The sequence below is a fragment of the Schistocerca nitens genome, chromosome 9 (genome assembly GCF_023898315.1).
Source record: "Schistocerca nitens isolate TAMUIC-IGC-003100 chromosome 9, iqSchNite1.1, whole genome shotgun sequence".
Taxonomy (NCBI): Eukaryota; Metazoa; Arthropoda; class Insecta; order Orthoptera; family Acrididae; genus Schistocerca; species Schistocerca nitens.
The window spans coordinates 6,687,822-6,713,668 of record NC_064622.1 but is presented as its reverse complement, the minus strand read 5'-3'; positions in this window follow the sequence as shown (position 1 = coordinate 6,713,668).

Here is a 25,847-nt window from a genome sequence, read left to right as displayed (position 1 = left end):
TCATTACTTTAGTTTCCAAGTGCAGTTAAAGCATAGCTGACTACAATAGTTAGATTACACAAGCACAAATTAAGAGTGCGAGTTTTGTTAGCATATTTTAGCTTACCTGTGACTGCAGCTCAGCTTGGTACGTACTAAATTTTATTATTGTTAATTATTCAGAATCATTTAATTCAAGTTCAAAGTTAAATCTCTTGTTTCTAAATTGCGTAGAGTCAAGTTGCTTTTGAAATGATTGTTGAGGTAGTCCAAGACTAACCGTATTCTGCTGGATTTCGATGTACTTCAGAAAGAAAGCTCACTATTAACTTCAGTCACTAAATTAACTTTCGATTTTCCGGATTTATTAATTCTTTTGCTAAATTAAGTCAGAGTGTAGCGAAATTTATTACTTCTGACAAACTTTCAGTTTTCACACTACACGTGTCAACCTTCAGTTGCCACGCTTCTAGTGCTAATTATATGTGTAATAACCTTTCTTTTTCAGTTACTATAGTAATTGTCCTTAGGACTGGCGACCGTGATTTCCCCCAAATCTCAAATATCCAATTACCGCTAGTTAATTGTTGACGTAACGGCCGCACATTTACTTTCTTTATTAACTTTACCCCTTTTCAAAATTAATTTCCACCAGTTTCATTTGCATTTTTCCTTTCATTTAGATGTAACCCTTTCCTCCCTCTTTACCGACAGATTAACTTCGGTGACGATTGCTTTTCCAAAATTCCCATTAGGTACACGCGGTTTAATTTTTCACTGTCACTAAGGTCGATAAGTGAGGGGGAGGTTACACGTGGCGACCTGGTGACAGGACAATCTTCAAATTTGAGGTTGTTCTGGACACGAATTTTGCATTGTGCAAATCTCGTAACAAAGTACTGGTTACGAAATGGTCGATACGTCAGCGAGAATATTAGTCTGAGGAATCCTAATTAGATTTGATATTTGTTATTTATATTGAAAATTAATAAAATGAGTGAAGGCAACAATTACCAAAATTTGGTAGACTTGGGTACGGAACAATCGGTCGAACAGTGGGAAACACGCACCGCGGTACCCATTGTTCAGGGGCAGGCGGCTAGCATGAAAGACGCGACCGCCGAGACGCAACAAAGAGCAGAAATGGAATTCCAAACATTAGAAAATGTTTCGGAATCGGAATTGAAGATCAAATCGGAATCCCATGATGACGAATACGGGGGGACAATTAAAGAGGAAGCCGCTACGGAAGTAAAACCGGTAGTTTCCGGGAATTTAACTGATTTATTGAATGTTTTGGTTAACGAAATCAAGGCTCCGTCTAGCAAGATAGAAACTAAATCGGCAGAAATTAAAGCTCAGTCTGAAAAAATTGACAGGAAGCTAGACAATCAGAACAAAGCTATTAATGTTGTTAACAACAATGCTGGAATTGTTAACACAAAAGTTGATAAAATCAAAGAAGATATTGTTGTGATTAATACCGAAATCGGTAATCTTAAACAGGAAATGATAGGCGTTCAGGCGGAAATTGCGAGCATAAATACGCGTTTTAATTCCGAAATTAGCAGAATCGAGAAAAGTGTAGGAGACGCAGTTGCTCCGATCATCGAGAATAAGGTGACGGAACAAATTCAATTAGTGAGAAAAGACGATCAACAGAAAGTGGAAACTTTAAAGGTTTTAGTATCCGAAGTAGATACCAAAGTGAGGAAGCAGGCTAATACCTGCGAAGAGAAAAAGAGGGAAGTGGAAACGCTTGCGACAACCACTTGCCGAGTGATTACGAGAGTGTCGGAATTAGAAAAGAAACTTGAAGAAAAACAGAGCTATGTGCCAATCTGTGCACATAGTTCGGAATTGTTGACGAAAGAGGAGCGGTTCGACCCCTTGAAAAAAGGCGGTATACACGCGACGGATTTCATTAAAAACTGTGAAAGAGTTTTACCCAGATCATGGACTAATGAGAGAAAAATTAATGCGGTTATTGATGTGTTGGCTGGTGATGCCAAGCGTTGGGGCTTAAACCTCAACATTACGAACCTGACCTTTGACGAGTTTAAAAATTTGTTTCTGGCTGAATACTGGTCAGTGCAAAAACAGCAAAGTGTCTGGCGCGAATTTGTCGTATCGAGGTCTTTCGATGCGAATTCGCGCGGCTCGATGAAGGAGTTTTGTGAGGGCTGGATCCGCAAGTTGGAATATTTGCGTGATCGCCGCACGGAATCCGAAATAGTCTGGGAACTCTACAAGAAGCTTCCAGATGATACAAAACGCTACGTAGGAAGCAATTACAGGACAATCAATCATTTCCTGGAAAGAGTTGAGGACGAGGACAATTGGCGCAATAATCGCGATACTGGTAGAGGCCGTGGTAACAACAACGGGTACCACAGCAACCACAACAATCATAACTATGGGAATAATGCATACCGCAATCTTGGCAGCAATAACAATAGTGGTTCGGGCCGTAATGACAATCGATACACTGCAAATAATAACAGGAATGACGGAAACCAGTATCATACTAGCGTGATACGGGCTTCGCAGAATAGTAATAACGCCAGAGTGTGTGATCAGCCGCCTCAGCAGCATCCGGGGAGCGTATCTGCTGGGACGAGACAGGGAAACCATTAGCCGCGCCGGTGAGGGGCCGACCGGGCGTGGAGAAATTTTGGCGGCCCAATAACAGTAGAAAACCCAGGTGTCGTCGTTATGAAAATTCCGTGTGGAATAATCAACGGCGGGAGAGTGTGCCAGTGTTAGGAGAAAGGAGTGCGCCCACAGGTAGTAAATCAGCTGTATACACGGCAGTAGGAAGTACATTCACTGTCAGTGAGAACAATTTAAGTAGTGTTCCGGAAATCGATTATAAAGTGGTAGCTGTAATACCCACAGCGGAACTGGAGATTGAGTTTAAGAATGATTCGCAAGTGTTGAGAGAAGATCAGATGTCGGATAAAACGTCCGTCATCGAGCGAGGGGATGCAGAGAGGGATGAGGTCTGGTTAAGGCAGTTCGGTAGCTTATACGACGAACTAAGAGATTATAGGGGTCTGTATGGGAGAAGCGTTTATGGGGAGCGCGGGCAGGATTTGCCGCGTTTCGTCCCACAGGAAGATAGTATTTGTGAAGTGATAGGAAGTTCTGGCCCTAACCGGCAGACTTTACTAGAAATAGTTGATGTTAATGGGGAGCACGAGCAAGATTCGTCGTGTTTCGTCCCGCAGGAGTTGGCTGTTGAAGTAGTAACGGAAAGTTCTGGCCCTAACCGGCAGACTTTACCGAAAGTTACAGTGGTAGAAGTAGCCGACCCATCCGACGCAAAACTCCAGTTTAAACATTGCGAAAGTATTGAGGAGAAAGATTACGAAAATTTTAGTGATAGCCGGACACGATTGGTAGAAAATCATGTGGATTACAGCGTGTATGAGGTTAGAGCTGACATTATACGGTCAGACGATAGCAGTGTGGGTTGCGCAGATCTAGCGGAAGTAATTGCAGAGACTACTGGGCACATTCCTCCAGGTAGATTGGCGGATGATATCAATCTGGCCAAAGTGGAATCAACGAAGGTGACAATTAGTGAAATGATAGCAGGGCAACACTCACTAGTTGATGAGTTAGAGGAAAAGGTTTCGGTATTGGAGGCGAAGCTACAGACTAAGCCTCAGGACAAACGTGTTGAAATTAAGACTGTATGTGAACAGAGGCTGAAAAAGCCGCCAGATAAGCCGGATTTAGGATCAAAGCCGGATGGTTTTTTCTGGAATGACCTGGATATAGACAAGGATTTACTGTGGGAAAATAAAGAAACAGTCGAGGACAAGTGTGGACAGATAGTAGTGTGTGCTAATATGCACGACCTACAACTAAACGTGTTGATTGACACCGGTGCAGAATTGAGTGCTGTATCTGGGAAAATATTTGAGTTACTGAAAGACAGACCTGGTATCGTAGTTATGCCAGTAACAGGAGTGAAAATTATCGGTGCTACTGGGAAGGCCAGTAAACCGGTCACAAAACAGATTTTTGTCAACTTCGAGATATGTGGGGCACGATTTGAGCAAGAGTTTGTCGTCGTGCCAGACTTAACTACGGAAGTAATTATCGGGTTAGATTGGCTATTAAAGTACCGTGCAGTGATTAATTGCGAAAGCAAAACTTTGACATGTACGTCACAAGATAAAACAATAGTAGTTAGCTTTGACGAGGCAGGAGACGGTGTGCATAGGCAATACCAGCCTGTACACATTGTTAACTGGCCGAATGGTATTGATGTAGGTATGAATTTGAACTACTGTAATGTGAGGAATCTCGGCATTGACAATAGTGTAGAAACTGCATTGGAAAGTATTGTAGACGGTGTATCAAACGTAACATACGAACAAAGACGAGGCCTGTATGAAGTGATAATGAGGAATAAGAGTGTGTTTTCAGACAAACCGGGACTTGTGGAAGGGTATAAATGCAAGTTGCATGTAATTCCGCACGAACCATTCTTCGTGAGACCGTATGCTATACCGCTGTCCAAAAAGGAAGCAGTGCAACGGGAGATAGATAAGATGATCGAATGGGGAGTGATTGAAAGAAGTACGAGTCCATACAATAACGGTTTGGTCATTGTAGCAAAACGGGATGGCAGTGTGCGTATTGTGATTGACGCACGCATGTTGAATAGGGTCGTTCAACGTGAAACAGACAGACCAGAGAGTATGGAGGAGATTTTGCAACGTTTTCATGACGTTAAGTTCATGACTAGCCTCGATCTGACGGCTAGTTACTGGCAAATAGAACTCGAAGAAGAATCTAGGCCATACACTGCCTTCTTGTTTGCGGGCAGGTGTTATCAGTATAGAGTACTGCCGTTTGGACTTAATATATCTGTGTCCGTATTCATCAGGGCCCTAGATAAAGTGCTAGGATCGGCTTTGAGTTCAAGGTTAACTGTATATGTTGACGACCTATTGTTGGCCAATGCCACTTGGCATGACCATTGTGACCTGTTAGCTGAAGTTTTTAGAGCATTGCGCCGTGGCGGAATGACTCTAAAGCTAAAGAAATGCGAATTTGTAAAGCAGGAACTGAAATTTTTAGGGCGTGTAATTACCACTGCTGGTATTACGAAGGACCCAGAGAAACTAGTGGCAATAAGGCATTGTCCTCCACCCAAGTCTAGGAAACAGTTAAAAAGTTTTCTAGGGCTCACAGGATTTTACCGTAAATTCGTAAAAGGACAAGTGTTTAATGATGAAAATTTGAATAACCTCTTACGCAAAAATGTTCCGTTTGTGTGGACTGACGGGTGTCAGGCCGCTTTCGAGAAATTAAAAGACGAGTTGTTAAGATCTAACATACTATTTCATCCTGATTTATCGCTACCCTTCCATCTGGGAACGGATTCGTCGAGTTACGGGGTGGGGGTAGAACTGTTCCAAGAAGTTGGTAAAGGAGAGGATAAGGAACACCGGACGATAGCGTTCGCGAGTCGAACTTTATCAAAAAGTGAGCGAAACTACACGATTTCTGAGAAAGAGTGTCTCGCTATCGTGTGGGGATTCAAGAAGTTCAAGGGTTACCTATGGGACCGTAAGGTGATTATTCATACGGACCATAAGGCGCTCACTTATCTGCAGGATTGTAAACTCCTTCACGAAAGACTGACTAGGTGGTCGCTGTATTTACAGCAATTTAACTATGACATCTGTTACGTAAAAGGGACCGACAATTGCGTTGCGGATGCGCTGTCGCGGTTGCCCGAGTCTAATCAAGATGTATTGAAAGAGGAGTCAGATGGAGTGGTCAAATTATACTATTTTAAAGAAGTTGAGGGACGCAAATTAATAGTGAACATCTGTAAGAATCTACGTCGTCATCAGAACGAGGATGGTTGTTTAAATATGGTGAAAACCCGATATGACGAAAGGAGTCCAGAAGGAGAGAAATTAAGGAAGTATTACAAGATATACGATCATATCTTGTACATACGTAAGGGTGAAGATAGTAATATTTGGCGGGTATGCTGGCCCACCAAATTCGTCACGGAAATAATAGACTACTACCATTTGGCGTATGGTCACTGTGGACCGAAGAAATGTACGGAAAAGCTGTATGAAGTAGTGCATTTTAACAACATGTTAAAACGCGTTACTGACAGAGTGAAAACTTGCGATTTATGTCAGAAGGTGAAGGTTACCAACTGTACGAGTCGTGGTCCTATGCAAAGTATAAGGCCTAACGACACCTTTGAATTACTGTGCGTGGACTTGTACGGACCTTTGCCCAAGTCATCAGGAAACTTTGCCTACATTTTAGTAGTACTAGAAGCTTTATCCAAGTTCATCAAGCTATACCCGATTAGGAAGGCTACAGCCAAAGCGGTCTATAGCAAGCTTGTGAACGATTATTTTGTTCATATTGGTAAGCCCAAGGCGATTCTATCAGACAATGGGGCACAATTTACTTCTAAGTTGTGGAATGAAGGCATGGAAAGTAATGGGGTCGAGGTGATCCATATTTCAGCTTATTGTCCGGCTGGGAATCCCGCTGAGAGGTATATGCGCGAGCTAGGCCGACTTTGCCGTACCTATTGCCGTCACAACCATAGGGCATGGGGCAAATATGTAGCAGTATTTGAGAGAATTATGAACACCTTGAGACATGAATCTACGGGATTTTCTCCAGAGGAAATCCTGTTGGATGACAGAAGTAAAAGTTTAGTGGAAGAGATAATCAAATTCCCTCCACGGATTGACATTAGTATTGGTGTGAAAAAAGATCGTTTGCGAGAAGTAATGAAGCTAAAAGCTGATGCTCGCATACGTCGTCATGACGCTAAAGCGCGTTTTGCTAAGTTTGCAATCGGAGACTTAGTTCTTGTAAAAGCTCATGAGAAATCGAGCGAGATAGACAATGAAATCTCTAAATTTAAGTTTGTGTATAATGGACCATATAAAGTCATCGGTATACCTCACACAAATGCTTATTGCTTAGAGTATCCAAGCTCTGGAAAACGATTAGGTATACGGAATATTGTAGACTTGAAATTGTACCAACCTAGGATTGATTAATACCACAGAATGGGTAATTTGTACAGTATGTAATATAGAGTGTAAGATTTAAGGATGTGCCATGTTGCGATGCTTTTGCCTGACCTAGAGGTCATTAAAGAACTTGTAATTAACAAGTAATTAATTTTTGATTAGACGTTTTAACCAATTGAAAAATCCAAGCTGCTAGTTTAAGTTTTCAGCTGAGTCACAGTAGATTAAGGAATGTAAATATGCTTTTGTAACTAGCTGTCAGATTTCATGAATGTGTGTTTTACTAGTCATTGCCGATGTACTTAGACGCTGTTTTAAGTTTCAGGCTAGTACATGCGTGTGATGATGGACAGTGTTGAGTTATCCACTGTGATAGTATTAAGGGACTCCTTGAGATTACTCGGGAGTGAGTTTTCCTAAAGAATTCAGTGAAACGGACGTTCTGGAAATGCCGCTACACAGGCGAGTGAGATCAAGCGTGCCGCACAGGCGGGCGCAACAATACTGGCAAGGTGGAGCCGCTCTCGGCTCTCGGGTCGCTGTCGGCTCTTGTGCCGCTGTCGGCATTCTTTGTACTTGCGAGTACGGAAGGCGGAGTTGTTTTTCTTCCCGGACAGCTGATATGAAAGAATTCTGTTGTCAACATTTATGTTTTTGTCGATCTGCTGTATATTATTTTCTTGTTTAGCGTCAAGTGCACACTCATGACGAGAATATTAATTATGAAAAGTTTATATAAAATACGTATTCTATGTAATTAATTATTAATTTGCGTATTTTGATATACCTGTTTTCTATGACCATGTAATCTGATTAATTTTGTAAATAGTATTCCATTTCTTGATACTGCTAGGAATTTAGATTTTTAGAATAGCTAAACCATTTTCTATGCTTTCTATGAATTTTAATATGTCGTCAACCTGTTTTATTTTGTGCAAGATGACAGAGTGGAATAAGATTAGGACTGTCTCCACTCAATTTTTATGGTCTAAAAAATTGATTTATGCTTAATTAGACGAATGCTAAATTTTGATGATGTTTTGAGCATATGCATTTCCGCTGTTTATTTTTTGGGACATTTTCTGAGTCTGTTTAGGTTACACGAACATCCTCAGACAATGTGGGGCACGTGTAACGCCGGAAATGCATATCCTCCTATTTCCATCTATTGTACTGTAAGTTTTTTCCTTAATTTGTTACCTGAATATATGACATTTCTGTGCCTTTATATATTGTAATTGGTTTACTATTTGTATATATATATATATATATGTGTATGCATTTATGTCGATGTATAATTGGTTTGTTTCGTAAATATTATTTGTATTTTTACGCTGGGTCTTGCCTAGGGAAAACTGCTATCGAACGATTACATCGATAGGTCGTGTGAAGAATCAAAGTGTGTAGGATCTTTGGTAGGGTTAACTCTGCCGCGTGGAGCGCGGGCAGAGCAGTGGGAGTCTGGCTGGAGTAGCGAGTGGAGCAGGTGTGTGGTGTGACGCTCCCGCGAGTTGCCGCGCTTTCGGGGTTTAGCAGCATGTAATTGCGCTCGACTTGCGATGATAGTTTCTGACATGGTGTCGCGGACGGGAAGCATTAGCTGGCGCACATCAAGAGCCCGTTTCGCCTGGTGACCGTGTCGAGAAGAAGGCCCGCCTGTATCCAGCTTCTGCAACAGCGACGGCCGACAATGAGTGACTGTCTCCACCTCCTCGATCGACGGCTTCAAACCTTCAATCAACCAACAAGGAAGACTAAAAGCACGTAAAGTTTCAGAACTGTATGGCAGACCTCAGCTTTTCAAATTGTTCCATTTGCCTCGCAAAATTACAGCAACTCAGCATGAACCTTTGTTGCTCATTGTCCCAATTGCATTACCAAGCAGGGTCCCTTCCTTTTCCGAAATGAAACCGAGTGTCGTTGAAATTCAGACGCCAGCATTAAAGTACTATCATTGCATTTCATTACTTTAGTTTCCAAGTGCAGTTAAAGCATAGCTGACTACAATAGTTAGATTACACAAGCACAAATTAAGAGTGCGAGTTTTGTTAGCATATTTTAGCTTACCTGTGACTGCAGCTCAGCTTGGTACGTACTAAATTTTATTATTGTTAATTATTCAGAATCATTTAATTCAAGTTCAAAGTTAAATCTCTTGTTTCTAAATTGCGTAGAGTCAAGTTGCTTTTGAAATGATTGTTGAGGTAGTCCAAGACTAACCGTATTCTGCTGGATTTCGATGTACTTCAGAAAGAAAGCTCACTATTAACTTCAGTCACTAAATTAACTTTCGATTTTCCGGATTTATTAATTCTTTTGCTAAATTAAGTCAGAGTGTAGCGAAATTTATTACTTCTGACAAACTTTCAGTTTTCACACTACACGTGTCAACCTTCAGTTGCCACGCTTCTAGTGCTAATTATATGTGTAATAACCTTTCTTTTTCAGTTACTATAGTAATTGTCCTTAGGACTGGCGACCGTGATTTCCCCCAAATCTCAAATATCTAATTACCGCTAGTTAATTGTTGACGTAACGGCCGCACATTTACTTTCTTTATTAACTTTACCCCTTTTCAAAATTAATTTCCACCAGTTTCATTTGCATTTTTCCTTTCATTTAGATGTAACCCTTTCCTCCCTCTTTACCGACAGATTAACTTCGGTGACGATTGCTTTTCCAAAATTCCCATTAGGTACACGCGGTTTAATTTTTCACTGTCATTAAGGTCGATAAGTGAGGGGGAGGTTACAAGGGGACCAAAAAGTGGGGTCATCGGTCCCATCGGATAAGGCAGGGATGTGGAAGGAAGTCAGCCGTGCCCTTTCAAAGGAACCAGCCCAGCATTTGCCTGAAGCTATTTAGGAAATCACGGAAAACCTAAACCAGGATGGCCGGACGCGGGTCTGAACCGTCGTCCTCCAGAATGCAAGTCCAGTGTGCTAACCACTGCGCCACCTCGCTCGGTAAGTTGCGTTGAAATAGTAACTAAAAAGCCTGCAGTATAAGCTTGTACGGGACATATAAGGTGTACATAGCCTTTCCTCCCAGTCCTGGTGCTACATGCCCAGGTCGTCTACATGTGACTTCAAAGCGCGAACACAATTTTCTTTATACACATAGTCCTGCGTATCATTCACTGTCAGTATTTTCAAGTGGAAGATATGTTAGCATCCGTACAAAACCGTATATTGACTGAGACATGCTTTAAGAGGCCAGAGTATGCACCATAAAGTAACTTACGTAACATCAAACGACAACAACAAAAAATTAAAATGGTGATGCACAACGTAATATTTTATATAGGGAACGGAGTATGCATCATATAAGAAGGAAAAAACAAGATTTAAACATTAAAGCAACTGGAACCAGTGCAACACGAGCGTGTAAGAAGGCGTATCGCAGGATTTCACGTCTCGCACTTCTTCCGCCAGCAGGATGTTTACATTTTGTCATTTGCTTGGCGACGTTGGCGGCCCTCGGATAGGGCGGCTCCAGCAGAAATAAACCGCAGCGCCCGGATCAGCCGAACAGATGATCATAAATGTTAAACGAGGCACTACTCGTAAATTCATTTTGCCCATTAAGCAGTCTGCTACTTCCTTTTTGCAGCGTAGATCTTCAGTTCTAAAAGGATTTGTACTTCGTGACGTGTTCGTACAACAACCAATATGCAGAATGTGGTGAAAACAACAATCTTGGTTAGAGAATTGATTTTATTGCGTTATTTATTCTACATCTACATCTACATCTATACTCCGCAAGCCACCCAACGGTGAGTGGCGGGGGCACTTTACGTGCCACTGTCATTACCTCCCTTTCCTGTTCCAGTCGCGTATGCTTCGCGGGAAGAACGACTGCCGGAAAGCCTCCGTGCGCGCTCGAATCTCTCTAATTTTACGTTCGTGATCTCCTCGGGAGGTATAAGTACGGTGAAGCAATATATTCGATACCTCATCCAGAAACGCACCCTCTCGCAGCAAGCTACACCGCGATGCAGAGCGCCTCTGTTGCAGAGTCTGCCACTTGAGTTTGCTAAACATCTCCGTAACGCTATCACTCTTACCAAATAACCCTGTGACGAAACGCGCCGCTCTTCTTTGGATCTTCTCTATCTCCTCTGTGAACCCGACCTTGTACAGATCCCACACTCATGAGCAATACTCAGGAATAGGTCGAACGAGTGTTTTGTAAGCCACATCCTTTGTTGATGGACTACATTTTCTGAGGACTCTCCCAATGAATCACAACCTGGCACCCGCCTTACCAACAATTAATTTTATATGATCATCCCACTTCAGATCGTTCCGTACGCACACTCCCAGATATGTTACAGAAGTAACTGCTACAAGTGTTTGTTCCGCTATCATATAATAATACAATAAAGGATACTTCTTGCTATGTATTCGCAATACATTACGTTTGTCTATGTTAAGGGTCAGTTGCCACTCCCTGCACCAAGTGCCTATCCGCTGCAGATGTTCCTGCATTTCGCTACAATTTTCTAATGCTGCAACTTCTCTGTATACTACAGCATCATCCGCGAAAAGCCGCATGGAACTTCCGACACTATCTACTAGTTCATTTATATATATTGTGAAAAGCAATGGTCCCACAACACTCCCCTGTGGCACGCCAGAGGTTACTTTAACGTCTGTAGACGTCTCTCCATTGAGAACAACATGCTGTGTTCTGTTTGCTAAAAAGTCTTCAATCCAGCCACACAGCTGGTCTGATATTCCGTAGGCTCTTACTTTGTTTATCAGGCGACAGTGCGGACGCGCGTTTCGCCTACTACGAGGCATCTTCAGAACGGCCAGTACAGTGTTGGTAATTTGGTTTTGGGTGCCACGATTAGGGCATCGGCAAAAATAGACTCCCCTCATGATATATATTAAAGTAAATCGAACGAAGTGTGTGCTCACGTCGTATTTTAGAAGCGTAACATCCGATAACGTTGCAGGTCTGCGTAGCGTAGGCCAATGGATACGAGGCAGGATCAGGTCCGCACACAGTCCGTCACATGGTAAATACTGTGCAGGCACCGATTTTCGTTCTCCGGTCTGAGGTAATATACTGAGCCTATAGTAAGCCCGGTCCTGCTTTGTATCGACTGCTCTATGCTACACAGACGTGCTAAGTTATTGGGAGTTACATTTTTAACATATTATGTGAGCACATACTTGTCTCGATTTATTTTGCTATAAAAGACAAGGGCACTCTATTTTTGCCGATGCCTCAATCGTGGCACCGAAAACCCATTTGCATTGTATTCTGGCACCGAAAACCCATTTGTATTGTATTGTGTGTTAACCGGGGACCTAGAAACGACGGAGAGGCTCTGTCCCCGCCGTAGCCGCAGTGGTCCACAACCCCAGCCGGCCGAAGTGGCCGTGCGGTTAAAGGCGCTGCAGTCTGGAACCGCAAGACCGCTACGGTCGCAGGTTCGAATCCTGCCTCAGGCATGGATGTTTGTGATGTCCTTAGGTTAGTTAGGTTTAACTAGTTCTAAGTTCTAGGGGACTAATGACCTCAGCAGTTGAGTCCCATAGTGCTCAGAGCCATTTGAACCATTTGAACCACAACCCCACAACGGCTACCACAGTCCAGCCCTCCGCCGCTCCACACCGAACCCTAGGTTATTGTGCGGTTCGGCCCCCGGTGGAGGCCCCCCCCCCCCCCCCCCCCCCCCAGGGAACGTCTCACACCAGACGAGTGTAACCCCTATGTGTGCGTGGTAGAGTAATGGTGATGACGCATACGTGGAGAACTTGTTTGCGCAGCAATCGCCGACATAGTGTAGCTGAGGCGGAATAAGGGGAACCAGCCCGCATTCGCCGACGCAGATGGGAAACCGCCTAAAAACCACCCACAGACTGGCCGGTTCACCGGACCTCGACACAAGTCCGCCGGGCGGATTCGTGCCGGGGACCAGGCGCTCCTTGCCAGTCCGGGAAGCCGCGCGTTAGACCGCACGGCCAACCGCGCGGGCAAAAACCCATTTACCAACACTGTACTGTAATCTGAAGATGCCTTGTATTACGCGAAACGCGCATCATGAATGAATAAAGTAATAAAATCAGTTCCGCAACCAAGACTGTTGTTTTCAGCACAATCTCTGCTTCTTCTAAAACGTCGACTCGCGAGCCTTTTCTTTTTTCTGCGTCATTTCTGTTTGCTCTCTAATGTTGACTATGCTAAGCTGCTTCTTAACAAAATTTCAGCCTACGTTAGCGTCGTACAAAGGGTGCTTGTCGAAGCGGTCATCCACAGGTGTGGACGTCGACTTTGGGAGCGCAGACACGCCGTGAAACATACGGAGCTTTTCCTTAGACAAGGGAGAACTCTCGGAGTCCGAGACTCAGTGAGCAGGTAGTTTCCAGTAATACGGGCGCAGATTTCACGGATTTTTGTACGGGTGCAAATTTCACTGGGCGCAGATGCGTTATATCACCACGTGGTGTGTGTCTGAGGGAACGTAGCCACTATCATCTTGCGCCCTTTCTATTCCAATTGCGGGTAGTATGTCGGAAGGAAGACTGTTAGTACTCCTCTGTATAGTCACGAATTTCTCCATTTCAACTTTGAGGTCATTGCCTGGGTTGTTTGTTGGAGGCAGCAGTTTGTTTCTTGACTCTGTTTGGAACGTGGTTTCTCAGAATTTTGTGAGCAAGATTCTCCGCGATGCACAGCCTCTCCCTTGTAGCGTCTCCCACTGCTGTTTCCTGTGGGGTCTCTCTGACGTCTCACACTAACTAAAGAAACCTGTGACGAACTCTAATTTATCGATTTCCGCTGTATTAATGTGTAGTATGGTTTGTGTGAGGGAGCAATGGGACCGTGGGCCTGTGCTCTGCTGTTTTGTTATTGTCCTTGGCGTTGTTTTCGTCGTCATACCACTTAAGCGCATTACGAGAGTCTGGGGTGGGGGGGGGGGGGGGGCGCATCGCTGGAGTTAACAGGGCGGCGGCTGTCTGGCGGGTCGAAGGCCGCCACTGCCCAGCGCCGCGCCCGTCTCACAACACTGCCTGCAATCGTACGCAGAATCGACAACTGATGCAGCATGCACCATATGTACTTTCTCATAGTTAACTGTTTTGTAGTGCAACTTGCAGCATGCCGTTTCAAGACGACCGCGAATTAGAAATGCATCACAAATACGTCACTCTTATCATTAAATGTTACTTACCCAGCGATACAAGCTTTCAAGAGATATTACGGCAGCAGAGACAGGAGACAGAAATCACTTCACTAAGCACTAATATAATGCATTATGTCGTGGTTTACAAGTCGCAAGGTGGAGGTTTGCACCGCACTACATGCTAATTTCTTTTTTCATCTTAGCGTTGTTAACACATTCCTTAACAATGTAAGACAAGTAGGCCTATGTCCTGCAATATTCGACGTTATTTAACATTTCCGTCTGATTAGAGAACGACTAACGAAATTAATATTTGACTGTTTATTTCCGAATACCTTGCAATTTCCGAATATGTGTTTGCACAGAAACCTCAGAGGAGAGGTTAACTGCTGCGACTGAAACGAGCAGATATAAAATTCATATCCTTTCATCAGTGAATCGGTGAGTAATAACAAATACTTCCCGGGTATCACTAATCTCACAAGACTTCCTTAAAACCAATTCCATTTCTGGTTGATAGACACTGAAGAGCCAAAGTAACTACTACACCTTCCTAATATCGTGTTGGACTCCACGGGCACGCAGAAGTGCCGCAGCACAACGTGGCATGGACTCGACTAATGTCTGAAGTAGTGCTGGAGGGAACTGACACCATGAATCCTGCAGGGCTGTCCATAAATCCGTAAGAGCTCGAGAAGATGGAGATCTCTTCCGAATAGGACGTTGCAAGGAATCCCAGACTTGCTCAATGATGTTTAGCTCTGGGTAGTCTGGTGGGCAGCGGAAGTGTTTCAACTCAGAAGAGTACTCCTCGAGCCACTGTGTGGCAATTCTGGACGTGTAGGGCGTCGTATTGTCCTGCTGGAATTGCCCAACTCCGTCGGGATGCACAATGAACATGAATGGTTGCAGCTGATCAGACAGGATGCTTAGGTACGTCTCACCTGTCAGAGTCGTACCTAAACATATCAGGGGTCACCTATCACTCCAACTGCATACGCCCATCATTACAGAGCCTCCACCAGCTTGAACAGTCCCCTGCTGACACGCAGGATGCATCGATTCATGAGGTTGTCTCCATATCCGTACACATCCATCAGCTTGATATAATTTGAAACGAGACTCGTCCGACAAGGTAAGATGTTCCCAGTCATCAACAGTCCAATGTCTGTGTTGACGGGCCCAGGCGAGGCGTATAGTTTTGTGTCGTGCAGTCATCAAGGGTACACGATTGGGCCTTCGGCTCCGAAAGCCCATATCGATCATGTCTCGTCGAATGGTTCACACGCTGTTGAACGATTCTCTTCAGCCGTCGTTGGTCTCGTTCTTGCAAGATCTTTCTCCGGCCGCAACGATGTCGAAGATTTGATGTTTCACCGGATTCATGATATTCCCGGTACACTCGTCAAATGGCCGTACAGTAAAATCCCCACTTAATCGCTTCATCGGGGATGCTGTGTCCCATCGCTCGTGCACCGACTATAGCACCACATTCAAACTCACTTAAATCTTGATAACCTGCCATTGTAGCAGCGGTAACCGATCTAACAAATGCGCCAGACACTCGTTGTCTTATATAGGTGTTGCCAACAGCTGCGCCATATTATGCCTGTCAAAATATCTCTGTATTTGAATACGCATGTCTGTACCAGTTTCTTTGGTGCTCCAGTGTATTCCTGCCGCTAACGACATGTGCGACAGAGGCCACATTGAACGCTAACGAAAGTCGATAGCAGTTCCTGCAGTTGTCGATATTGTGTATGACGTCAAAAAGTCGTCACGTTTGCAGGCAGTCGTGTAGTATTTTACTCACCTTTGTTTTTTTCACAGAACATACACAGAAGTTGCACACAGAGTATAAATACCTACGGAGTGAGCATTCGGATGCGCAGATAGAGAATTCTGCCCCTCAGCAAATCCTGCAGCTCAAGTCACGTGATTTTGTGACGGCGCATTTTAGTCAGTATAGCGCTTAGCATATTTTGAGTGTTACACACAGATCATCTTCAGAAGTACAGGGAAAATTGTATATACGTTTTAGACACATCTTAACAATTTCGTACCAGGAACTGAAGTTGGCTTAAAGATATGAAGAGCAACTGTACTGTACTCTTTTACCACAGTATCATACACTCCTGGAAATTGAAATAAGAACGCCGTGAATTCATTGTCCCAGGAAGGGGAAACTTTATTGACACATTCCTGGGGTCAGATACATCACATGATCACACTGACAGAACCACAGGCACATAGACACAGGCAACAGAGCATGCACAATGTCGGCACTAGTACAGTGTATATCCACCTTTCGCAGCAATGCAGGCTGCTATTCTCCCATGGAGACGATCGTAGAGATGCTGGATGTAGTCCTGTGGAACGGCTTGCCATGCCATTTCCACCTGGCGCCTCAGTTGGACCAGCGTTCGTGCTGGACGTGCAGACCGCGTGCGACGACGCTTCATCCAGTCCCAAACATGCTCAATGGGGGACAGATCCGGAGATCTTGCTGGCCAGGGTAGTTGACTTACACCTTCTAGAGCACGTTGGGTGGCACGGGATACATGCGGACGTGCATTGTCCTGTTGGAACAGCAAGTTCCCTTGCCGGTCTAGGAATGGTAGAACGATGGGTTCGATGACGGTTTGGATGTACCGTGCACTATTCAGTGTCCCCTCGACGATCACCAGTGGTGTACGGCCAGTGTAGGAGATCGCTCCCCACACCATGATGCTGGGTGTTGGCCCTGTGTGCCTCGGTCGTGTGCAGTCCTGATTGTGGCGCTCACCTGCACGGCGCCAAACACGCATACGACCATCATTGGCACCAAGGCAGAAGCGACTCTCATCGCTGAAGACGACACGTCTCCATTCGTCCCTCCATTCACGCCTGTCGCGACACCACTGGAGGCGGGCTGCACGATGTTGGGGCGTGAGCGGAAGACGGCCTAACGGTGTGCGGGACCGTAGCCCAGCTTCATGGAGACGGTTGCGAATGGTCCTCGCCGATACCCCAGGAGCAACAGTGTCCCTAATTTGCTGGGAAGTGGCGGTGCGGTCCCCTACGGCACTGCGTAGGATCCTACGGTCTTGGCGTGCATCCGTGCGTCGCTGCGGTCCGGTCCCAGGTCGACGGGCACGTGCACCTTCCGCCGACCACTGGCGACAACATCGATGTACTGTGGAGACCTCACGCCCACGTGTTGAGCAATTCGGCGGTACGTCCACCCGGCCTCCCGCATGCCCACTATACGCCCTCGCTCAAAGTCCGTCAACTGCACATACGGTTCACGTCCACGCTGTCGCGGCATGCTACCAGTGTTAAAGACTGCGATGGAGCTCCGTATGCCACGGCAAACTGGCTGACACTGACGGCGGCGGTGCACAAATGCTGCGCAGCTAGCGCCATTCGACGGCCAACACCGCGGTTCCTGGTGTGTCCGCTGTGCCGTGCGTGTGATCATTGCTTGTACAGCCCTCTCGCAGTGTCCGGAGCAAGTATGGTGGGTCTGACACACCGGTGTCAATGTGTTCTTTTTTCCATTTCCAGGAGTGTAGATCAGGTTCCACTTTATTACTTTTTTTTATAACGGGATAAGAAGTGACAATCAACAATATTTTTTTACGTTTTCTTTTGCGCTGATTCATATTGTCGAATCTGTTCTAATTAATTACGTTATAATAGCATTGTACAGGACTCTGCGTCATGCAGAAATACACAGGGTCTGAGAACCTGCATTACAGTGGAGAAAATACTCAAACTGTCATGAATAAATTTGATCTGCATATGCACCCCTATGTGTACAATGACTGGCAGTTTACTCAAATGTTGTTGTTGTTGTTGTGGTCTTCAGTCCTGAGACTGGTTTGATGCAGCTCTCCATGCTATTCTATACTGTGCAAGCTTCTTCATCTCGCAGTACCTACTGCAACCCACATCCTTCTGAATCTGCTCAGTTCCTGACACTTAAATCTATACTACATGTTAACAAATTTCTCTTCTTCAGAAACGATTTCCTTGCCATTGCCAGTCTACATTTTATATCCTCTCTACTTCGACCATCATCAGTTATTTTACTCCCTAAATAGCAAAACTCCTTTACTACTTTAAGTGTCTCATTTCCTAATCTAATTCCCTCAGCATCACCCGATTTAATTTGACTACATTCCATTATCCTCGTTTTGCTTTTGTTGATGTTCATCTTATATCCGACTTTCAAGACACTGTCCATTCCGTTCAACTGCTCTTCCAAGTCCTTTGCTATCTCTGACAGAATTACAATGTCATCGGCGAACCTCAAAGTTTTTACTTCTTCTCCATGAATTTTAATACCTACTCCGAATTTTTCTTTTGTTTCCTTTACTGCTTGCTCAATATACAGATTGAATAACATCGGGGAGAGGCTACAACCCTGTCTCACTCCTTTCCCAACCACTGCTTCCCTTTCATGCCCCTCGACTCTTATAACTGCCATCTAGTTTCTGTACAAATTGTAAATAGCCTTTCGCTCCTTGTATTTTACCCCTGCCACCTTCAGAATTTGAAAGAGAGTATTCCAGTTAACGTTGTCAAAAGCTTTCTCTAAGTCTACAAATGCTAGAAACGTAGGTTTGCCTTTCCTTAATCTTTCTTCTAAGATAAGTCGTAAGGTTAGTATTGCCTCACGTGTTCCAACATTTCTACGGAATCCAAACTGATCTTCCCCGAGGTCAGCTTCTACCAGTATTTCCATTCGTCTGTAAAGAATTCGCGTTAGTATTTTGCAGCTGTGACTTATTAAACTGATAGTTCGCTAATTTTCACATCTGTCAACACCTGCTTTCTTTGGGATTGGAATTATTATATTCTTCTTGAAGTCTGTGGGTATTTCGCCTGTCTCATACATCTTGCTCACCAGATGGTAGAGTTTTGTCATGACTGGCTCTCCCAAGGCCATCAGTGGTTCTAATTGAATGTTGTCTACTCCCAGGGCCTTGTTTCGACTCAGGTCTTTCAGTGCTCTGTCAAACTCTTCACGCAGTATCTTATCTCCCATTTCATCTTCATCTACATCCTCTTCCATTTCCATAATATTGTCCTCAAGTACATCGCCCTTGTATAAACCCTCTATATACTCCTTCCACCTTTCTGCCTTCCCTTCTTTGCTTAGAACTGGGTTGCCATCTGAGCTCTTGATATTCATACAAGTGGTTCTCTTCTCTCCAAAGGTCTCTTTAATTTTCCTGTAGGCAGTATCTATCTTACCCGTAGTGAGACAAGCCTCTACATCCTTACATTTGTCCTCTAGCCATCCCTGCTTAGCCATTTTGCACTTCCTGTCGATCTCATTTTTGAGACGTTTGTATTCCTTTTTGCCTGCTTCATTTACTGCATTCTTATATTTTCTCCTTTCATCAATTAAATTCAATATTTCTTCTGTTACCCAAGGATTTCTATTAGCCCTCGTCTTTTTACCTACTTGATCCTCTGCTGCCTTCACTACTTCATCCCTCAGAGCTACCCATTCGTCTTCTACTGTATTTCTTTCCCCCATTCCTCTCAATTGTTCCCTTATGCTCTCCCAGAAACTCTGTAAAACCTCTGGTTTAGTCAGTTTATCCAGGTCCCATCTCGTTAAATTCCCACCTTTTTGCAGTTTCTTCAGTTTCAATCTGCAGTTCATAACCAATAGATTGTGGGCAGAATCCACATCTGCCCCTGGAAATGTCTTACAATTTAAAACCTGGTTCCTAAATCTCTGTCTTACCTTTATATAATCTATCTGATACCTTTTAGTATCTCCAGGATTCTTCCAGATATACAACCTTCTTTTATGATTCTTGAACCAAATGTTAGCTATGATTAAGTTATGCTCTGTGCAAAATTCTACAAGGCGGCTTCCTCTTTCATTTCTTCCCCCCAATCCATATTCACCTACTATGTTTTCTTCTCTCCCTTTTCCTACTGGCGAATTCCAGTCACCCATGACTATTAAATTTTCGTCTCCCTTCACTACCTGAATAATTTCTTTTATCTCGTCATACATTTCATCAATTTCTTCATCATCTGCAGAGCTAGTTGGCATATAAACTTGTACTACTGTACTCAAATACACTTGCTAATTTAACCAGCACCTCTCTCACAAGCACATGGCCATAAAATCGCAGAAATCTACATAGTACAAGACTTTATAATACCGTGTCTCAATATTCTTCAACATATAGATTGTCTCATATCAATATGATATTTACAGTTATACATTTGTTTCACTTACTTCTCTTTAGATTCGCAGCAACGACAATACTGCACCATAACTGTTACTGAGACTCAAATGGGTAGAAACGTATATAAAACAAGGCGAATACTTGTAGTACTCGAGTTTCGCTATTACCGCAAGTTGTATATCTATGAGTTTCCACAGAGAGATTATTAATTGTTAAATCACTTAACTTGGATGTTGAAATGAAAAGGAATGTGTTACTGTGTACGGGACCCTTTGTACGAAATGTTCGGAAGTTATTGTGTGCCAGCCGGAGTGGCCGAGCGGTTCTAGGCGCTACAGTCTCGAACCGCGCGACCGCTACGGTCGCAGGTTCGAATCCTACCTCGGGCATGGATGTGTGTGATGTCCTTAGGTTATTTAGGTTTAAGTAGTTCTAAGTTCTAGGGGACTGATGACCTCAGAAGTTAAGTCCCATAGTGTTCAGAGCCATTTGAACCATTTTTGTTAAGTTATTGTGTGCATTCTCTCCTGTAATAAAGCGCTAATCAAGTTGAAGATGCTGCCTTCTAATTGCAATGTAGCGCAACTTTAGGGTGTTATGAAGTGAACTATTGGTAATTTTTTGAGCTTTGAAGAGAGGCAGGAGATTACTATAGATTTCCTTCCCACATTAAACTCTTGAATGGCGAATTCTTCAGTGGAAAGGCGGAAGAGAATTGGTATGATAAAAATTACGATGCAAATAGATATCTCGATGTCAGCGAAATTTAAACTAAAGCATTTCGAAGCGATATCAACTCTCTGGACCAGTTGCAAGCGGACTGCTTTGGTACAGAGAAAGATTTGACGGGAGACGGAATTTTTCTGTTTCGCCACCTTTTCCTGTGTTAATACTTGCGCCTTGTTGTCTCTTGTACTAACAACGAATCCGCGGCGACGCTTAAGGACACCTTAGCCATACGCCGAAGTCTGAGACACCACTCAATCTTGCACCTCGTCTTGGAAACTTTTCTGTCTTTTCCGTTCATAGGACTTCACAACTGTCCAGAGTTACGAACAATACTCAATTATTGGCCGAAAGAGAGCATTGTAAGCGACTGCCTTTCACGCGTACGTTACACTTCACCGGCATTCTCCCAGTAAATTGAGTCTGTCATACGGATGGCGGTTGTCGCTGAAACAACCGGTTTTCGTTTATTTCGGTTTTTTTTTCACTCCAGTTTAACCTGACTGTTAAAACCGCTCAACATAACCGGTTTCTGAAATAAGCAATTTTCGATTTTCTATTCCTATTATTTCGTGCAATAAACGTAAAAATCGAACAAAGAAAAATGGTAAGTGCCTCAATACTAGAAAAAAATCACCAGTATTCTCGATTTGATTCTAATTATTTGAAACTCTGCTCAAAAATCATGTTGTTTGTGCATTACGGATAGTCAGTGCCAAAGAGTGAAAACTGAGGTTGAAGAAATCAGTTTTTCCTGTTAATTTGTCCGTTTTCGAAAGCTAAAAACTGATACAGGCATATTATGTAGACACCGGCAGCAGATTGGCTACTTTCTACTTTTATTGTTCATTATGAATGAACAGTTGTTAAGTTTTTAATTTATTACCATTACCATAATCTCCTTCCTCTTTCGTTATTGTATAGAAATGGCAGACAAATCTTTAATCTTTTAAAGCAAATAATGCATTGTAATTCATTGTTACATCAGTAGAATGGCAACCTTCATTCTGCCCCACTAAATTTATTCAAGATGGCGGATCCAAGATGGCGGCGATAGATGTGGCAACTTTACAATGACATAATGGCAGGAACAAATTTTGGTAGGAAAATAGGTCAATTGGGCTACCTTCACTAACCTAACTCCCTCCCCTCCCCTACCCCCTTCCCCAAGAAAATGGTGGGAAATTCAAATTTTGGCACGAAAATAGGTCAGTTGGGCTACCTCCTCTAACCTAAGTCATCCGACCACCACCTCTTCCTTGGAATTGGTGGGAAAAGGACTCAGTCTGTACTGGATAGGATGACGTAAGTCTTTATTTTGAATGCATTGTTTATTTAAACAATTTAAGCTGTTGTAGGCAGTAGCTCCATCCAGTGTGTTCAACATGAGGTCTGGAGTCCAACTGACCTAGTACACAGTACTGCCACCAGAGGGTGCTGTCACCCCTCCCATGATTTAATCCAAGATGCCGGTCAGGGGGGAAAATGGTGGGAACCAATAGGAACCCTTAATCCAGTCACATATTAGGCTTCAGCCAGTTGAATGGTGGTATCTGGTAACATAATTGGAGGGGGTATAGGGCAGGCTCAGCAGCTCTGGGACCTCAGTTTCGCTCAGTCAGCCAGCAGCAGCAGCAGCAGCAGAAGAAGAAGAAGAAGAAGAAGAAGAAGAAGAACCATGAAGCGTCAACAGCAGTCCCAGTCCAACACAGCCCTGCAGAACACAAAGGAAAGAAAAAGTAAGTACCTCCTATCACATCTTTGTTTGTGGTCAGCATTATAATTATTATTGGTTGTTTTCACTTCTTGGTGTGGTTCATGGTGTGGGTTCCTGTAGTCATGTCCTAGTTCATGAACCACGGGCAACGTATGAGTGGCTAAGTAAGTGGTCCCGACAGTCGGGATACCAGTTACTTTGGAATAAGGCTGGGCAGCTCTGACATATTCTGAGTTGTGGTCACCTTTGTGCTCATACGGCAAAGACTACCAAATACACCAGTTAGTCCCTGAACTGTTAGGGGTAAAACTCAATGGGACTCAGGGCAAGTAAGGCTAGCAACCTGCTTCCCTGCTACTTTAAATATGATTCTGGCAACAATCAGAGCAAAATGCCTCGGACCTTTGGAGGTGACGGAGTCCCACCTCTAACTGAAAAACCAGGGAATCCTAAGATACGACTCGGCAAACAAATGTTAATGAGATGGGGAGCTATTAATATCAATGGGGGCTACTCTGGGAAGAAGGTAGAGCTGGTAGAGGCTGCAAGTAACATGGGGCTGAATGTTTTAGCTGTTAGTGACATTCGGGTAAGGGGTGAGAAAGAAGAGGAAGTGGGAGAATACAAGGTCTACCTATCAGGAGTCAAAGCAGGAATAGCACAATGGGGTGTAGGGCTTTACATCAGGAAAGAAATGGAACCCAGCGTAGTTGCAATAAGGCATGTAAACGAACGACTGATGTGGATAGATTTGACAGTGTCTAGCAAGAAAATTAGGATTGTGTCAGTATATTCGCATTGTGAAGGGACAGATCAAGATAAGATGGATAGTTTTTATGACGCACTCAGTGATGTAGTTGTTAGAGTAAAGGACAAGGACAGTGTTCTGCTCATGGGTGATTTTAATGCCAGGATTGGAAATCGAACAGAAGGGTATGAAAAGGTTATGGGTAAATTTGGAGAGGATATGGAGGCCAACAGGAACAGGAAACAACTCTTGGATTTCTGTGCCAGTATGGGCTTAGTAATCACAAACTCCTTTTTTAAACATAAGAAAATTCACCGGTATACTTGGGAAGGCAGAGGAACCAGATCTGTCATTGACTATATAATAACAGATCAGGAATTCAGGAAAGCTGTGAGGGACACAGGTGTATTCAGGGGATTCTTTGATGACACTGATCATTATTTAATCTGCAGCGGAATTGGTACTGTGAGGCTGAAAGTGCAGGAGGTCAGGTCCATATGTAGGAGGATAAGAGTGGAGAAACTTCAGGATAAGGAAATCAGGCACAAGTACATAACAATGATCAGTTAGTTGAATGTAGTCAATTACAGTCATTGGAAAAGGAATGGACAAGGTACAGTGACACAGTACTAGAAGTGGCTAAAGAATGTCTTGGAACAGTAGTATGTACAGGTAGGATGAAGCAAACAGCTTGGTGGAATGACTCAGTCAAGGCAGCCTGTAAAAGGAAAAAGAAGGCGTATCAAAAATGGCTAAATACTAGAACTCAGGTAGACAGAGAAAGTTATGTTGAAGAAAGAAACAAAGCCAAACAGATAATTGCAGCATCCAAGAAGAAATCTTGGGAAGACTTTGGAAACAGGTTGGAGACTTTGGGTCAAGCTGCTGGAAAACCATTCTGGAGTGTAATTAGCAGTCTTCGAAAGGGAGGTAAGAAGGAAATGACAAGTATTTTGGACAGGTCAGGAAAACTGCTTGTGAATCCTGTGGATTCCTTGGGCAGATGGAGGGAACATTTTGAAGAGTTGCTCAATGTAGGTGGAACTACGATCAGTAATGTTTCAGATTTCGATGTACAATTGGATAGGAATGATGATGGAAATAGGATCACATTTGAGGAAGTGGAAAAAATGGTCAATAGATTGCAGTGCAATAAAGCAGCTGGGGTGGATGAAATTAAGTCGGAACTCATCAAATACAGTGGAATATCAGGTCTTAAATGGCTACACAGGATAATTGAAATGGCCTGGGAGTCGGGACAGGTTCCATCAGACTGGACAAAAGCAGTAATCACACCAGTCTTTAAACATGGAAACAGAAAATATTGTAACAACTACAGAGGTATCTCTTTAATCAGAGTTGTGGGTAAAATCTTCTCAGGTATTGTTGAAAGGACCAATTGGATGAAAATCAGTGTGGGTTTAGGCCTCTTAGAGATTGTCAGGACCAGATCTTTAGCTTACGGCAAATAATGGAGAAGTGTTATGAATGGAACAGGGAATTGTATCTATGCTTTATAGATCTAGAAAAGGCATATGACTGGGTTCCTAGGAGGAAGTTATTGTCTGTTCTACGAGATTATGGAATAGGAGGAAAACTTTTGCAAGCAATTAAAGGTCTTTACATGGATAGTCAGGCAGCAGATAGAGTTGACGGTAAATTGAGTTCATGGTTCAGAGTAGTTTCAGGGGTAAGACAAGGCTGCAACCTGTCTCCACTGTTGTTCATATTATATATGGATCATATGTTGAAAACAGTTGACTGGCTGGGTGAGATTAAGATGTGTGAACACAAAATAAGCAGTCTTGCATATGCGGATGACTTAGTTGTGATGGCAGATTCGATTGAAAGTTTGCAAAGTAATATTTCAGAGCTAGATCAGAAATGTAAGGACTACGAGGTGCATTCAAGTTCTAAGGCCTCCGATTTTTTTTCTAATTAACTGCTCACCCAAAATCGATTAAACTGGCGTTACTTCTCGACGTAATCGCCCTGCAGACGTACACATTTTTCACAACGCTGACGCCATGATTCCATGGCAGCGGCGAAGGCTTCTTTAGGAGTCTATTTTGACCATTGGAAAATCGCTGAGGCAATAGCAGCACGGCTGGTGAATGTGCGGCCACGGAGAGTGTCTTTCATTGTTGGAAAAAGCCAAAAGTCATTAGGAGCCAGGTCAGGTGAGTAGGGAGCCTGAGGAATCACTTCAAAGTTGTTATCACGAAGAAACTGTTGCGTAACGTTAGCTCGATGTGCGGGTGCGTTGTCTTGGTGAAACAGTACACGCGCAGCC